The sequence below is a fragment of the Sphaerodactylus townsendi genome, linkage group LG13 (genome assembly GCF_021028975.2).
Source record: "Sphaerodactylus townsendi isolate TG3544 linkage group LG13, MPM_Stown_v2.3, whole genome shotgun sequence".
Classification (NCBI taxonomy): domain Eukaryota; kingdom Metazoa; phylum Chordata; class Lepidosauria; order Squamata; family Sphaerodactylidae; genus Sphaerodactylus; species Sphaerodactylus townsendi.
Window position 1 is genome coordinate 5,154,703 of NC_059437.1, and position 17,549 is coordinate 5,172,251.

The window sequence follows — 17,549 nt, forward strand, 5'->3', positions numbered from 1 at the left end:
ACACCCCTACACTAACACAATTGCTCTCCTTCCTTCTAAACTTAATCGATAAGAACGTAAAAGAGGTCACTTCCAGAGTGATTTCTATAAAAACATCGACCATAAGAAAACACAATTTATTTTCCTATCTTTCAATTTCTCTAACGTGTTTGTAAGGTATTTATTTCTGCTATGGCGGTATAGGGGGCAAGATATTACATAATAGAGAGCTGGACTAGATGGACTCTGGTCTGATCCAGCTGGCTTGTTCTTATGTTCTTATGTTCTCATGGCCAGAGCCACAAACACAAATACGTTGGTCGACTGGCTTATTTGCATATCTTCAATTTTAAATAGTTAGAGGGAAAGGATTGAAATCTAAGGCTAGTAAAAGCCTTTCTTAGATCTCACAAATGCAAATCTAAGAAAGGCTTTTTCTAGCCCTTCTTAGATTTGCATTTGTGAGATTATTAACATTTGTGTTTCTTTATCCTGAAAAACCAGGTAGCAAAAATTTTTTTAATGCCTTTATTTAAATCATTTCAGCACTTGACCTTTAACAAACTTACATTACATCAATATACTCAAAATACATCACATAAACAACCAAATTTAAAAAAATCTAAACATTCAAATTAACATTGTGACTTCCCCTTAGTCTCATTCTAATACATTCTGTCTTATTTCATTATTCTTTGAGTAACATTTTTCCTTTTTGCTTCACCTTAATGTTTACTATTCTCTATATTTGCCATACAGTTATATCCGTCTATTCTTTAAACTTCACCTCTTCAACTCTCTTATCATAAATTTCAACTTAACGCTAAACATTATATCTATCTCTGATATAACTTTTCCAAGGCACCCATTTCTTTTTTTCCAAACTTTTTGTTGAGAGTGCCAGTTTTGTTTTGTTGCTTGAATTTATCTACTTGACTGAATTCTTGAACCTGGTGAATCCAGTCTTCTATTGTCGGTATCGTTGATGCACTCCAATTTGCTGCTATCAATAATCTTGCCGTTGATGTCAAGTAAAGGAAAAGATATAAATTATGTTTTGATAATTTCATATTGGTCAAAATCTGACTTAACGGATTTCTATCGTTTTTAAAAATTTCATTTTAAGTATTTTCTTGTATTTGTTTATGTATTTTTGACCAAAAGTTCTTTATTAATTTGCAGGGCCACCAGCTATGTGTAAATGAACCCACTTTTCCCCCACACTTCCAACAGGTAGGGGGGAAACACCTTTATATATTTTGGCTAGTTTTTGAGGTGTCAGATAACATCTATTAAAAAAATTTCAAATTATTTTCTCTTAGTGTCACACATGGCATGAATTTGTAAATGTCTGTCCAATACTGGGTCCAGGTGTCTAATTGTATGTTTCTTCCCAGTGTTTTGGCCCATGTTATCATTATTAGTTTTAGCACAGCCTGTTGAGACAGAAGATCATGGAACAAGGGGAAGTTTGTAGGACTGTCCCGAGAAATAGCTTGATCTGGCTGTTGAGTCGGTAGTTCACTAGCTGAAGGCTTGCCGGCACTCACAGAGCCCTTCCGGACACACGAGTCGACTCAGGTTTGTTTCATTAATGCGTGGAAATCTGCTTGACTTCGAAGTCCTCCCGTTCCTCCGCACAGCAGCCGACTCGTGTCTCCGGAGCCGAGCTCAGAGGGCGGGACCACCTCCCTGTGCTGCGTTCCGATTGGTTGCTGTGTCCCCCGTTCTCGCGCTGTGCCCAAAGCACCGGCATACGAGTCTCCCCTTCTGCGCATGGTAGCGAAATACTTAGTTATTGATTGGCTACATGGCAGAGTCGAGGTGGCCAGATTCAGCACTCATTAAACTTCGGCTCGAGTCTGGCTTGAGTCCGCCAGTGGAAGCTCAACTCTAGTAGAGTCGAGAAATTCAATGGCGAGAGGGAGGTGAGTCGAGTCAGACACGAGTCCGACGCTACGTCTGTGCGGAGGACTCGGGTCGGACTCTAGTCGATCTCAGGTCGAGCACGACAATGCGGAAGCACCCACAGAGGAATCAAGCAGGTGTTAGAATCAAGCAGCGTTAATGGAATTTTAGGAATCGGATTTAAAGGGACCAAAGGTTCAGTATCCAGATCAAGTATTGTTTGGAGGTTCTAGCAGGGGAGCGCAGCTATCGTATACCCTTGACCGAAGAACGGTACACTCCTTCTATCTGGGATGGTCGTCCTCTTCCACCGAGCGCGCAGCTTCGGGAGGGACGCACATGGAGCGGTGAGGGAGGTAGGGGACACCCGCCTAGCCAGCCAGATCAGCCGAATCAACCCTGGCGATCAATGGGGTGACAGATGTCGCAGCCAGATCGCCCTCACATCCCAGATCAAGTATTGAAAATGTATTAGCTTGTGCAATGTCCCGATCATTTTCAACACAGACCTGATCAATCTTTGCTTGTTTGCACATTTTCTGCGCGTTACCAGTCTGGGAGTTTGCTGAACAGCAGCGTTTCCTTGACCCCATCTCTACTGGGAGTGCCGTTTAGATAATGCAATCCAGATGGTAAGTTCAACTGGTGTTCGGCAAGGTTGAACTTATCAGAAGAAAAATATCCAGGTCATGTAATTAAAAAGCATATAGTAACGGAAGCGGCACATTAAATATAGTATAAAATCAGAGAGCTCAAAAAGCAGAAAGTCATAATTTCACATTAAATAACTGTTAATTTGGTGGCGATAGTGAAAACAAATAATATACTGCTGGCTAAAAATGTGCTAGTACAGTGATGGCGAGCCTACGGCACGGGTGCCAGAGGTGGCACTCAGAGCTCTCTCTGTGGGCACGCACAAACAGAGTCCCCCCTCCACATCTAGGCTGGCCTGGGCCACTGGGCTCAATTATTAGCATTAAACCTATGACCTAATTTTGGGGAAGCAGTGTAGGTAACCCTGTTAAGCGCTGTTAAACCCCGCTGATTTTCATGCGAAGAACTAAAGCGCGATTCTTTACCTGGAAGTAAGCTCAGTTGCTGGCAATGGGGCTTGCTTCTGAGTAAACCCTCCTAGGGTCGTGATTCACCCGTTGGAAGAGTTGCCCGGTTGCTTCAAAGCAAAGCCACTACTACCACCAAGCTTACTCCTGAGTAACACACATCTCAGAGCCAACCATTTTTTCTAAACTAAAACCTCAGTATTCAGGTTCAATTTCCGTGTTGGCACTTTGCGATAAATAAGTGGGTTTTGGGTTGCAATGCGGGCACTTGGTCTCGAAAAGGTTCGCCATCACTGTGCTAGTAGCACTAAGAAGCAGTCTCTTAATAAAGTTTTAAAAGTCAAAAAGTTAAAAGATTGGAGCAATCTTACAAAGCTGCTTCCCCAACGCCATCTTTTCCCCTGTCCCATCCTTTAAAACAATCAAATACTCCATAAACAATTACAAACCACAACAATTAACGTACTTATTGCTACTCCAATTTCATATCATATATTAATTATATCATATAGGTAGACTTATTGAGAGCCAGGAATACAGGAGAAGAGTTCTGACTCGAAGAGAGCTCAGGTGTGGCTCAGGAAAAAGAGCAGACAAGGTGAAGGGTGGCTCTACCTGGTAGTGGCAGAGTGGTTTAGCTCTCCCTCTGTGATAGAAGAGAGTGCTCAATTGTCAAGTCTGTCTTTGGGGACAAGCAGACCTTGTACCATTCGGTCTGATTCTGGGGAAAGGACAGGCTGGTGTAGGTGGAACCCTGCATGTGAGAGAGAATTCAACCTAGTGGCTAGTTTAAAAAACATCTGTTTGGGTTTGAAAGCATTGTAGAAAACTCTGGGTGTTTCCCCACTCACCCTGATCCCCCCTATGCCGCGCGCCTGGGCGTCCCCACGATCCCGTGCTCTGCGCGGGGTCATCAAAAGTTGCCGTTAAGAAGAGCACCTGGGATGCCGCGCGATGAGGGGACACAACAGCGGCAGCGTCGGGGTGGCTGTGCTGTCGCCGCCCCTGTCATGGGGAGTGCCGGGGGACCCCGCGCCACTCTCCTCAAGTAGCGCGGGGCTTAAGGTAAGTGGGGAAAGGCCCTCTAATTACTCTCAGAAGTCATAACCAGCTTACATTTTTATGCCTCAATCAGGTTTCTAGTCTATCTTCCTGGAGAGACGTGGTTTGTTCCCATAATGTCAACAAATCAATCTTCTTAGTTGTTCATATATTAATCCAGCCTCAGTGATCTCAATAATCTCCTTCTGCACCACAAAATTTACCTCACAACAGTGAACCCAAAGCTTATGCACTGGCTACCTGTAGAATACCCGGAAACTGAGGGAAAGGATTATAGTTTAAAATGAGCCCAGATCCACAACATTTTAGGAGGCTTGTGTGTATCCTCTCAGTAGGAAAAAAGGCCGACCACAGGATACACAACCCCGACCGTATGATACTTATGAAGACCTTTAGTCAGAGGTGGGATCCAGCAGGTTCTCACAGGTTCCCGAGAGTCGGTTACTAATTATTTGTGTGTGCCGAGAGGGGGTTACTAATGGGTGATTTTGCCACGTGATTTTTGCCTTAGTTACGCCCCTCCTCTCAGCAGTAGCGCGCAGAACTTGAAGCAGTCTAGCAGGAGGTGCACCGGTGTGCGTGGCAGCCTGCGCCTGCGTGCATTCGTTTCCCGCCCAAGGACCGGTGCAGCGGTTGCGTCCTTGCCACAGCCCCGCCCCGGAATGCCCTGCCCCGGAATGCCCTGCCACGCCCCTGTTGTGCTTGCCAAAGCCCCATTAGTATTTCACATACAGTTTGAATCCCACCACCATGGGAACCTGTTACTAAAATTTTTGGATCCCACCACTGCCTGTAGTTATCAGCCTCTGAACTGTTGATTCTGATAAGAGTGATCTCAAGCAGGAAGGATTTCTCACTGTCTGATCCTTGACAGTCTTTAACTGGAGATGCCAAGGACTGAGCAGGGGACCCTTTGTTTACCAGATATTTGCTCTAACACTAAGCCATGTGCAATTTTACCACAGCCTGCTGAATTCAATACATTTTTGTTCAGTCCTGCCTCTCATATAAAGAACAATTCATGCAAGTCCAGAAGGGATTAGAAAGGAGTACATGAAAAAAACAAAACAAATCCTGTTTGTTTGGTAACCTCTAAGTGCAGGAGGTAACCAATTCGAGGAACGGTACTAAAATGTCTGAAATTACGCTTCAGGCTGAGCAAGGATACCGACCAAGGGAAACAAAACCAACAAGACCCTACAGGTACTCAAATAGTAAATCCCTGAGGTAAAAGTGTGGTATTCCACAAATATTTGCAGAAGGTCTTTAACCCGGTGAGTCTATCCCATTGCCTCACTAAACACTCACTCAACAAGGCGATCAAGGGATTTTGTGCACTGGTGTTTATCCACCCCTTCAACAGCCAAATGGGTTCTGCAGCATTAGTTCCTCCTCTTGAGAAAAAAAGATCACGTCCATCCGCAGTTCACTGTCCTGCCTTCCAAAAAGGAGACCTTGAAGGGCCCTTCTCCAAGCATACGCATTAACTTTCTCTCCCTCTTCACTTCAAAAGAAAGCCCTTTTGCTCAGACCAATGTGACAGAAGAAGAAGAAGAAGAAGAAGAAGAAGAAGAAGAAGAAGAAGAAGAAGAAGAAGAAGAAGAAGAAGGAGAAGGAGAAGGAGAAGGAGAAGAAGGAGAAGGAGAAGGAGAAGAAGAAGAAGAAGAAGAAGAAGAAGAAGAAGAAGAAGAAGAAGAGGAGGAGGATGGGTTTATATTCCCCCTTTCTTTCCTGCAGGAGACTCAAAGGGGCTTACAATCTCCTTGCCCTTCCCCCCTCACAACAAACACCCTGTGAGGTGGGGCTGAGAGAGCTCCGAAAAGCTGTGACCAGCCCAAGGTCACCCAGCTGGCGTGTGTGGGAGTGTACAGGCTAATCTGAATTCCCCAGATACGCAGAGCTGGGAATGAAACCCGGTTCCTCCAGATTAGATACACGAGCTCTCAACCTCCTACGCCACTGCTGCTCCAAGTCCCCTCCTGCTCCAAGTCCCCTCCTTAAGCCCAAGTCCCCTCCTGCTACATACAACTGTAAAGATTTTCTTTCCAGAATTTTAGGGAAGATTAAGAGTCTTCCTTAAGGCACAGAAAAAACTGGGCCCTCCCTCCACCACTTAAAACCATCCAGCTTTATTATTAACCACCCATGGAGTTTCTAGTCCAGAAGAGGTTTCACGGTCCCTCGAGAATTTCCATGTGTGAAGGGCTGGGGGAGGGGGCGTTGCAGACTCCGTCCCATGATGGGCCTCAGACACTCATATGTCGTTATCATTCCTGTGGATCCCAGTCCCCTGGAACAGAATTCTAGACTGTAGTAGGAGCAGGAAAGTCACACTTTGGTGGATCAAAACCATTGTTCTGTATCTTGCAACTGCATTATTGTTTTTGAGATGGGGGAATCAAAGTCAAGGAGATCTTGAAGGCCGCCAAGTACAGCGCCTGGTAGAGGCGGGACTTCAACAAGATTCCAAGCCAAACACAACATCCAGGCTGGAAGAAATTCCTGCATCTAGTTCTGGTGACTAGCAGCAAGTCAGTTATAAGTCATCCGTTTCAATTCCCTGGGGTGGGAAGATACATTGTTGTACATCGTCTTGTGCCCTCTGAGAAAAGGTCCAGGTTTGTGCATCATTCCACAATGATTCCATGCTCAGCCTGTATGTAACAATCCTGCAAGGCCTCTTAAGGAAGATTTTGGAGTGAAAGGACCGGAAATTACCCCACATGAATCTTCGAATTGCATTACCAAGTCACTATGACTCATTCCGCACATGCAGAATAATACACTTTCAAACTGCTTTCAGTGCTCTTTGAAGCTGTGCGGAATGGCAAAATCCACTTGCAAACAGTTGTGAAAGTGGTTTGAAAGCACATTATTTTGCGTGTGCGGAAGGGGCCTAAGTACAGTATCAAAACATGCCACCAAGCCCAAGCATCATTCAGTCATCGTGCTAAACCACAGATTGGCACTAAATAAATGCATCAGGAAGGACTTGTGGGCTCCCAAGCTGTTGCCCCCCGCCCCTTTGGCACCTCAAGTGAATTCATTATTTCCTGTTCTTCAGCAAGCCTCACGCACCCATTACATCTGCACTGATAAACCATGGATTTAGGCTTGTTCTACAAACCAGGATTACAAATTAAAGAACAAGCAATTATTTGCAACCCTGGTTCACAGAACAAACCATCATTTGCCAGTTAAGATGTAATGATAAATTATGGGTTGCTGAAAACAAGCAATTGGGTCATGGTGCAAGTGGAGCAGAAGGGCATAGGAGGTTAAGAGCTCGTGTATCTAATCTGGAGGAACCGGGTTTGATTCCCCGCTCTGCCGCCTGAGCTGTGGAGGCTTATCTGGGGAATTCAGATTAGCCTGTGCACTCCCACACACGCCAGCTGGGTGACCTTGGGCTAGCCACAGCTTCTCGGAGCTCTCTCAGCCCCACCCACCTCACAGGGTGTTTGTTGTGAGGGGGGAAGGACAAGGAGAATGTAAGCCCCTTTGATTCTCCTGCAGGAGAGAAAGGGGGGATATAAATCCAAACTCCTCCTCCTCCTCCTCTTCTTCCCAACTGTAAAAAGTCTAAGCTATGGTGTACTAAACTAAACAGAGAGCATAAAAGCAACAGTACTCTCAAAGGAGAATGATTTATAGGCTGTAGCTAGGGCAGGGGTCTGCAACCTGCGGCTCTCCAGATGTTCATGAACTACAATTCCCATCACCCAGCATGGCCAATTGGCAGGGGCTGATGGGAATTGTAGTCCATGAACATCTGGAGAACGGCAGGTTGCAGACCCCTGAGTTGTGGGGTTTTATACCAAGCTTTTCTCTACTGAAAGGAGACGCAAAATGGTTTACAATCACCTCCCCCACCTACAACAGGCTCCTTGTGAGGTAGGTGAGGTTGAGAGAGAACTGTGCCTATCCCAAGGCTTACAGCAGGCTTCTTGTGCAGAGCAAAGATTTGAACATAGGTCTCCACAGATTCTAATCCAATACTACACCATGGCTATGGAGAATAGACACCAAACACCATGGCTATGGAGAGTAGACACCAAACACGTTAGCTGAAATGGATTTAGTGCAAAAAAAGAATTGCTGACAGATGGTACACAGGCTCACAGAGGAAATGGCCATCCTTTAGATACCTGGGTCTTGGGCCACAAATAGCTTTAATGTTAAGTAGGTACCTTGATAGGACCCTGAAGCAAACTGGCAGCCAATATAAGTGGTTCAATATTGGCATATTGTGTACCTAACAGCTGTGCTTTATAACACCGAAACTGTTAAGTCATCTCAAAAGGTAGAGGAGGGGCTGTGGCTCTGGTCCCAGTTTCCACACCTGGCATCTCCAGATAAAAGGATCAGCTAGTAGGCAATGTGAAAGGTCTCTAATATAGACCCTGGGACCAAGCCACTGCCAGTCTGAATGAACAATGCTGACCTTGACAAAACGATGGTCTAGTTCACTACCCAATATGCTGGGTTAACCATTATGAACATGATTAACTTCAGAAAGTCAAAGTGACAAGGAATCAACTAATAAGGGTGAGTTGGGGAGTGGGGAGGTGGTGAATCACAGCGAAGAAGAAGAAGAAGAAGAAGAAGAAGAAGAAGAAGAAGAAGAAGAAGAAGAAGAAGAAGAAGAAGAAGGAGGAGGAGGAGGAGGAGGAGGAGGAGGAGGAGGAGGAGGAGGAGGAGGAGGGTCCAGATTAGAGTCTACCACACTTAACCACTATACCATACTTGCTCCTAAAGTATAGCATAGAATCATAAAATTATAAAATCACAAGCAACTTAATGTAAAGCACATCTCATGTCAAGCCAAGAAACTACAGAAGATGGATCTTTCTGACTAGGACAGATATTAGAGAAGACAGTTTCTGGAGACAAAGAAGATATAGAAAAGTACCCCATCAGCACCTCCAATCTATTTCCCAACAACAAGGTGTTGAGAAAGACCATACCTAGATGCTTCACCTGTTTGGCCACTGAATAGTCAAACACCACCAACCAGTGGATTGTCAACCTCATGCACAATATCAGCTTCCCCAACCAGCATCTTCTCGGTTTTGTTTGGGTTCCTTTTCAGCTAGTTCCCCTCATCCACTTGATGATGGGATTCAGGACAAAGACAGCTGCTTCTAGAGGCTTTGTAAATGAGAGGTATAGTTGGGTGTCAACAGAGCACGGATGAAACAAACTCCAGATTATCTCATTCCATGGCTCTGTCTCAATATTTAAGAGCACTGGAGAGACAGCACAGCCCTGAGGAACGCTGTATTTCAGTTCTCAAACTGAAAAATCAAGCGATCTGGTGGTGATCCATGTGAGTCCCACTCCACTGAATAATGGAGGGAGGTTAATTATAACAAGATCCTTATTTTTTGCTGTCAAGTCATATCTGACATATGACAGCAGTGGCGTAGGAGGTTAAGAGCTCGGGTATCTAATCTGGAGGAACCGGGTTTGATTCCCCGCTCTGCCGCCTGAGCTGTGGAGGCTTCTCTGGGGAATTCAGATTGGCCTGTACGCTCCCACACACGCCAGCTGGGTGACCTTGGGCTAGTCACAGCTCTTCGGAGCTCTCTCAGCCCCACCTACCTCACAGGGTGTTTGTTGTGAGGGGGGAAGGGCAAGGAGATTGTCAGCCCCTTTGAATCTCCTTACAGAAGAGAAGAGGGTATAATCCAAACTCCTCCTCCTCCTCCTCTCTTCTTCTTCTTCTTCTTCTTCTTCTTCTTCTTCTTCTTCTTCTTCATAGGGTTTTCAAGGCAAGAGATGAGCAGAGGTATTCTCCATTGTCTGCCTCTGTGTAGTAATCCGGCATTTCCTTGGTGGTCTCCCATTCAAATACTGATTAGCTTCTAACATCTGACTATAACAGTCTAGACCAGGGGTCTGCAACCCGCGGCCATGCTGGCAGGGGCTGATGGGAATTGTAGTCCATGAACATCTGGAGAGCCGCAGGTTGCAGACTCCTGGTCAGGTCAGCGCAACATGATTCTTACCACAGTCCTAATTTGTTAGAACAGCAACAATATGGCTTTGCCACTCTCCCAATCAGAATAGGGTCAAAACAAACCAGGGGAAAGAAGCAAAAGGATATCGAACACCTGCACGGTTTCCTATGGATTTGCTCCTTACGCAAGCCAAAACCTTTGACGCTTATCTGCAGCGCATTGTGCGGAGGGAGGGGGGTCCCACCTGTCCAGGCACGATGAACACATCAGGAAAGACAAGCTTTTAAAGAAGCTCCATAGCAGAGAAGAGAGAGACGCTGAACTGTGGAGTCTGTACACTCACAAAACACACACATACCTTAGGATTGGGGAATGTAAAAGCTGTCAGGTTCCAGTTCAGAATTGAAAAATTTACCTCAAAAGTTTTTGCACAGTTCATGGTGGGTTTGTCTTTGCAGTCTGACATCTAAAGATATCCTCGTATCTTCGAGACCGCATCACCCCATATGTCCGTACACGGCCTCTCCGTTCGGTTGAGGCCAATCTATTAGCGGTCCCTGGCCCCTCAATGATGTGGCTGGCCTCCACACGGGCCAGGGCCTTTATGGCTCTGGCCCCGGCCTGGTGGAACGCTCTTCCTCCAGCTGTCCGGGTCCTGCAGGACCTTGGCGAGTTCCGCAGGGCCTGTAAGACGGAGTTGTTCCGCCGGGCCTTCGGAGGGACCAGCCGCTGAAGGTGCCCCCCCACCCCTTTGGCTCTTAATATCTGGGCCCTTTCCATCTAATGGGACTCGCCGCTCCCTCCCTCCTGGGGAGGATTTAAAATTAGGGTTTGTCGGACGCCTCTTGTTATTTTTACTGCTTTTTAAAAAGGTTTTAATTATATTTATACTTGTATTGAGATTTTATGTTGTACACCGCCTGGAGCCCCTCGAGGATGGGGCGGTATAAAAGTCTAAATAAATGAGTGAATGAATGAATGAATGAATGAATGAATGAAAGAAAGAAAGAAAGAAAGAATACAAAATTGTATCACCTTCCTTGCTTCCTGCCCCCTCCCCACCTGGATGGGGTTATATTCCTCTTGAAAAGCCAAGTTTGCACTTGGGAATACTATTTGACACAACAGTCACCTTCAAACACCTGGTGGCTGAAGTAGTTCAGAGTGCTTCAGCCCAGCTTTGGCTGGTGCATCAGCTGTATCTGTTCATGGTTAAGTCAGATCTAGCCACACTGATCCACGCCCTAGTTACATCTATACTGGACTACTGCAATCTATTCCATTTGGGACCACCCTTGAAGAATGTTTGGAGGATCCAACTACAAGAACACTGCAGCTAGATGGCTAGTCAGGGCCAACCATCAAAAGCATGTGATCCTGATATTACCGCAATAATACTGGTAACTGATCCACTCCTGAGCCCAATTCAAAGTGATGGTTTTTGCTTTTAAAGCCTTTTGGGACAGGGGTACCATCTTCTCCCACCTGTTCCTTCCCAGGTGCTAAGATCACATGTAAAGGTCCTTCTGACTGTCTCATCGATTAAAGTTCATTTGATGGGTACATGAGAGACGGCCTTTTCAATGGAAATCCCACAATTATGGAACAGCCCCCCGACCCCCAAGCAGCTGTGGCTTGGCTTTTAGAACAGCTGAAATGGTTTCACTTAGGACTGCACTTGGTGAAGTGTATTAGCAGTCCTGAATTTTGCTTTTAAGTTTTGGGACTTAAGTTCTTAGTGTATTTATTTTTTGCATTTTATTTACATTCTATGCCACCTTGAGCTTCGTAAGGAAGAAAGGTAGCTAATAAACGTTTTAAATAAACAAATGAATATGTTACCCCTTCGTTCACTTCATGATGGAGAAAATGTGACTCACACCACAAAACCATTGGCAGTAAATCAGAGTTAAACAGAGGGTGTGTATTCCTGCTTCAACTGCACTAATGCAGGCACGGAAATTTCATTGTCAAAGTACAGCTGTGTGAAAGATGACCACAGAGAAGGCAGAGACAGAGAGGAAAGCACAAAGTTTTTTCCCCAAAGAACACTGTTAAAACTGCCTTTAACTTCAAAAGTTAAAGGACTTGCTAAGAAGTACCGGATTCTGTGGTGTCGGATGCCTCCTTCAAAAAGCAAATCCCCCCTCTCCAAAATATTGTAAAATGGAAGATATTATTTTTCAAATGGGCAAAATGTGTTGCAAAGCAGGAACACCCCTCCCCTCAATTTCAGCTCAACCCTACCTTCGTCTCGCCTTTTAAAAACCACCTGTGAGATTCCACAGTTTATTTTTTAAAAAGGAAAAAAAACCCTCCGCGGGTATATTGCTAAGAAATTCTTTTGACCGGCATTATTTTTGAAAGGTTGAATTACGTGGCTTGCAGCTCCATCGCTTTGAAGTCCGGACAATGCTCATTCTGTTCAGACTTGCTGAGGAGATTTTTTGCAACTCCGGTAGCCACAATTCCGCCTCGCGATCTTTCATCTCAAGGCAAGCAACAATACAATGGGGCCCACTAAGCCTAAGGCACCCAATTATGGGATGCCGGGTCTCTCCTGGAAAAGCACACGGTTCAATAGGGTCACTGTGAGGTTTGTCTCAAAAGACCGGGGTGGGGGGGTGGGGGGGGGGAGATATCTAGTACAAACACCCTCCTCAACCAACATTCCCATGGCACTTTTCAAACAAACCAGGTCATTTTACTACGGTTCTAAACTGCGCCTCCAAAACTCAGCAGCAAATTCATTCAAGAGTATATCACCGGAACAACGTCTCATTAAAGTTGTATACAGCATGAAGTCGATTCAGCCATAAACCTGTACCCCTGCAGAGATCAGATCATCACAGTAAAATGTGCCAACTCTGGACAGAGAAAACCGCTAGCTTCTGTTGCATGACATGCACAACAGAGAGTAATTTTATTGACAATTTGGGAGGGAGGTTTGGTGTTCTTTTTAAGTAGTGTTCTTTTGCTCTTCTTTGTAAGTAGTGGGTTAAGGCCATAGTCTGTCTTAGAAAAAGACGTTAGCAGAGTTGTATATTCCTCCACCACAAAACTCAACATGCCAGAACTTCTTTGTTGTAGAATGTGCCACAAAATCCTAGTGCCGACCTAGCCCTGCTTCCCCCACTCCATATCCTTTGAAAGTAAAAATACATTTTTATTTTAAATGTTCTTGTATATTGTATGATGTTCAATAATGTTTTGGACAATCGTTCTGACAAAGGTAGTGCATAAAAATGAATGATAATTCTCAAATTCATTTGGGACTATATTCTATTATTTATTTAATTAATTAATTTTTAAACCGCCCACCCCCAAAGGGCTCTGGCCGGTGTACACCAGGCCAAACAATATTACACACAGTGGCCAAAAACAACATTACACATCATAAAATAACTTAAATTTAAGCTAAAAACAGTTTACAGAATTCATAAAACCTAGCAGCATCAGAACAGTAGAACAGTACAACAAATTTATAAGAGTAATACGGAAGCATACAATTTTTGAGATCATTGCACTTCAACTAACCATATTAACACCTTTTTCTGAGACAGAGTATAGTTCAATCCTCTCTCCCCCTAGAAAAATAAATGTGAAGTTTACACTATGCATAAACACTGTCAAAATGTCATTAACATATGCCTCAACAAGCAAGTCAAACAGTTTAAAAGATTGAATGGACATCTTGCATTAGACTGAGGAACAGCACAGATGTTTTCACCTCTGGTTCAAGATAATGTAAACAAGCTGTAGGATTGCAACAGACTTTAATTGCACCTGTGCAGTATAGTTTTTGTATTACTATTTGTCTCACTTTTACATTTGAGATTCTTAGAGGTAATTCCTTCCCTTTTCTAGTAATCAAACTTGTCTCTTAAGTCACAGTAGCTGAGTCCAGATGTCACAGAAAACTATGGGCGACATTAACCATATTAATTCCAGGTTTTCCCTGAAAGTGGATATATAGGGTAATTCCAGGAATCGTAGCAAACTGTATGGTAAACCAAAGTCTCCAGCAATTGCTAGAGCTACCTTACATCACTTTTGGGTTGTTGTTTTTTCCAGAAGTGACAAAGTAATGCAGCCAACATTGGGCACTCCCACTCCCCCACACCTTCCACCAGTGGCCCGGCTCAAACTGGCCATCCCTAGCCATTTCCTACAGCACGAGTTGTCTGACACTATTTCTTACAGACAACAGAATCCAACAAAACTACTTAACGTATTATCAAAGGCTTTCGCAGCCGGAATCACTGGGGTATTGTGTGGTTTCTGGGTGGATAAGTAACGACCCCTTGTAATGGCCAATGGGAAAGTATTGGATCTGGCCCTTGTGATAATCCATCTCTGTTGGGGTTCAGTTAATAATTCAAGATATTTGGCTATGTCCCCCTGTTCTGGTATTATTCCGACAGAGAGGGGTGAGCATGATTTATTTGCTTGCCCCAACAAGGTATGGTATTCCTGTTCTAAAACTCTGCTTTTTCAGGATCTGAAACCAGGCTTTTTAAGGTTCCGAACCCAGGCGCCTTAAGTTTCCAGGAATTTCCAAACCTGCATTTGGCAACCTTAGGGAATAGTTCGTTCCCCCACCCCCACCCCACACACACACACCCCATGAAAATACACATAACTTTTTAGTCTATCACACAGGTTTCCAAATATGTTGCAAGCAAAGTTAAGTAGTTTTAGGGTGTTGTGTGGTTTCCAGGCTGTATGGCCGTGTTCTAATAGCAATGCTATTCGAACAGTCCAGCAATGCTATTAGAACAGGGGTCTGCAGCCAATTGGCCATGCTGGCAGGGGCTGATGGGAATTGTAGTCCATGAACATCTGCAGAGCTGCAGGTTGCAGACCCCTGTATTAGTAGCATTGCTACCCTGTTTCCCCTAATATAAGACATCCCCGAAAAATAAGACATAGTAGAGGTTTTGCTGAAGTGCGAAATAGAAGGCATCCCCCGAAAGTAAGAGACAGCAAAGTTTTTGTTTGGAAGCATGCCCGACGAACAGAACACAGAAAAATAAGACATCCCCTGGAAATAAGACATAGCTCATCTTTGGGAGCAAAAATTAATATAAGACACTGTCTTATATTCGGGGAAACACGGTATTAGAACACGTTCAGCCAAAGCTGCTTGTGTTCTGTCAGCACTGTGGGGCATCCCTGCTTTTTGTGAAAACCATTTTTCCTGCCTTTTTCTACACTGAGCTCTAAGACTTGCGCTATAGCGTTACAGGGCTACAGCAGCATCGTTGCCGTGGCTGTCCCTGCAGCCAGTAAAGAAAGCACTGCCAAAAAAGGTGAGAAAACAATAGCGGTGCTCTTTGAACCGGCCAAAGTGCTGCAGAGATGATGCACAGACAGATTGAAATGTGCTGTATTCAACAGAAGCCAGAGCTATAAAACCCATAATTAAATAACTCTACTGCAAACATGGCCCAAGAGAACAGTAGCCAAGTGAATTAATCAAGGTGCTTACGGAGCAGTTAGCATTTAAGATTTTATCTCCAATCATTTCAAAGGAGCACACCCTAGCAAGACGGAGCCTGCAGAGCCCTCTTCCCCCATTGAACGCTCAAACCATTTCTCATTGCTCTAGGCCCCAGTGTAGAAAAACAGATATTTCTCAGACACCCAACACGGCACCGGAGCAGCAATGCAGCACGTTACCCACCGCTGACATCACAGACCCTACCCTGTACTGTTGAAAGCAACACTTGCCTGTTTCTCACGTAACAGACATATCGCAGCACTAAGAAGACAGCTGCCCTTACCAGGATGGCCCCAGCTAGCCTAACCTCATCAGATCTTGGAAACTAAATGAGGTCAGTCCAGGTTAATATTTGTATGCAGTTGTGGGATTCAAATAATTTAACAACCGGAACCGGCTGCCACCACCACCCCGTCCCCACTCAGCCTCCATCGGCTGTGGTGCTGGTGCCTCGTCTTCGGAGGCAGCAGGGCCACGACCAATGGATTTTGTGCCAATGGCAGGTGCCAGCAAGCCACAGGCCCACCGGCTTCTGTGCCTCCCAGCTCAAGTGGGCCGTGGGCGGTGCAGAGGTGGGATTAGCTATTGATTAGCTACCAGCTGAATCCCACCACTGTATGGTAAGGTGACCAGATTGTCACCTTTGTAAACTGGGACCCGGGCGGGTGGGCGGCCGCAAATGCGCTTGCAGCTGCAGGAGCGCACTGCCTTCTGGGGTGCTCCTGTTTCCTGCCCTGTGACAGGGCGGGAAACTGGGGAGCAACCCAGAAGACAGTGCGCTCCTGCGGCCGTGTGCGCAGGAGGCTGCCGCACAGCCTTCTAGGGCGCGCCCCAGAAGGCAGTACGGCAGCCTTCCAAAAATCGGGACGGTTCAAAAAACCCGCGGGACGCAGGACAAATTGTTTTAAGGCGGGACAGTCCCGCCCAAAGCGGGACGTCTGGTCACCATACTGTGTGGGAGACCTCCAAAAGGACTCTGGACTTTTTGCCTCTGTGGGGTCACACCGCAAGTCGGCTGTGACTTGAAAGCACTTTCCACCCCCAAGAAGACAACACAGATTTAATCTAATTTCAGAAATACAGTTCCATACACCTACACTTAAGTTATGTTGGAAGACTCCCCTGGTATCACACTTGCTTAAACGTAGAGTTCTAATCTTGGTGATCTCTTTTCTCACTAACTTTAAAGAAAGCCTCAATATGTGCATCACACAAAACGATGGTAACTGACGCTTCTTTTGCAAGCTGGCAGAATGGTCAAACCGATGAAGCAAACCAAAGTCAAACCAAAGTCAAAATCCACCATTTGGGGCACCATTTGGCAACATGTTTGAACAGACAAATGCATAAGTCTGGTCATCATCCTGCCTCTGGAGGATTCTAAGAACAAAGACCGGATTGCTGAAAAGACAGAAAATCCTAAGTGTGGAAGCAGCTGTAAGCCATGGCTTTCCTGGAGAATATGGAAACTCAAATTACGGCTTCTTATAAAACTACGGTAAGGATAAAATGAGGCCTGGTGTGATATATACCCTGAAAGCATTGCACATGTGAAAGTTACCATGTTTCTTGTAAAAACAACCTCCTCCGCCCAAACAAGGAAGCAGCTACTAGATTCCTTTAACAAAGTTAGGCTTAAGGACTACTTGACGGGCAGCATAAAAATATACAAAATAAATAAATGCTGTTGCAATATCACGGCCATCTCTGAAGTGGAGGATTATGAAAAGACCAGCATCTGGCACTGAATCAATAATGTTGAGTGACACTGAACTCTTAATTAGACAGAACAGAAAGGGAAACTCACATCCTCCCAAGGGACAACACAGATCACAACATCCATTAAGCAAGCAAAGGGCACTTGCCTGCCTGAAGGAAGGAAGGAAGGAAGGAAGGAAGGAAGGAAGGAAGGAAGGAAGGAAGGAAGGAAGGAAGGAAGGAAGGAAGGAAGGAAGGAAGGAAGGAAGGAAGGAAGGAAGGCAGGCAAAGACCATGCAGGCCTTCACTTAAAGCTGTGAGAGAAGGTCCAAGGGGATGCAACAATCAACTGACTGATATCAATTGACTGATAAG

The 17,549-nt window shown here is 45.1% G+C and overlaps 1 protein-coding gene across 1 annotated transcript in view; it reads right to left on the bottom strand.

Annotated features, from left to right (window-relative positions):
* Positions 1–17,549, bottom strand: part of LOC125442928 (collagen alpha-5(IV) chain-like) — a 105,222-nt gene that overhangs the window by 51,599 nt on the left and 36,074 nt on the right. The window lies entirely within an intron of this gene.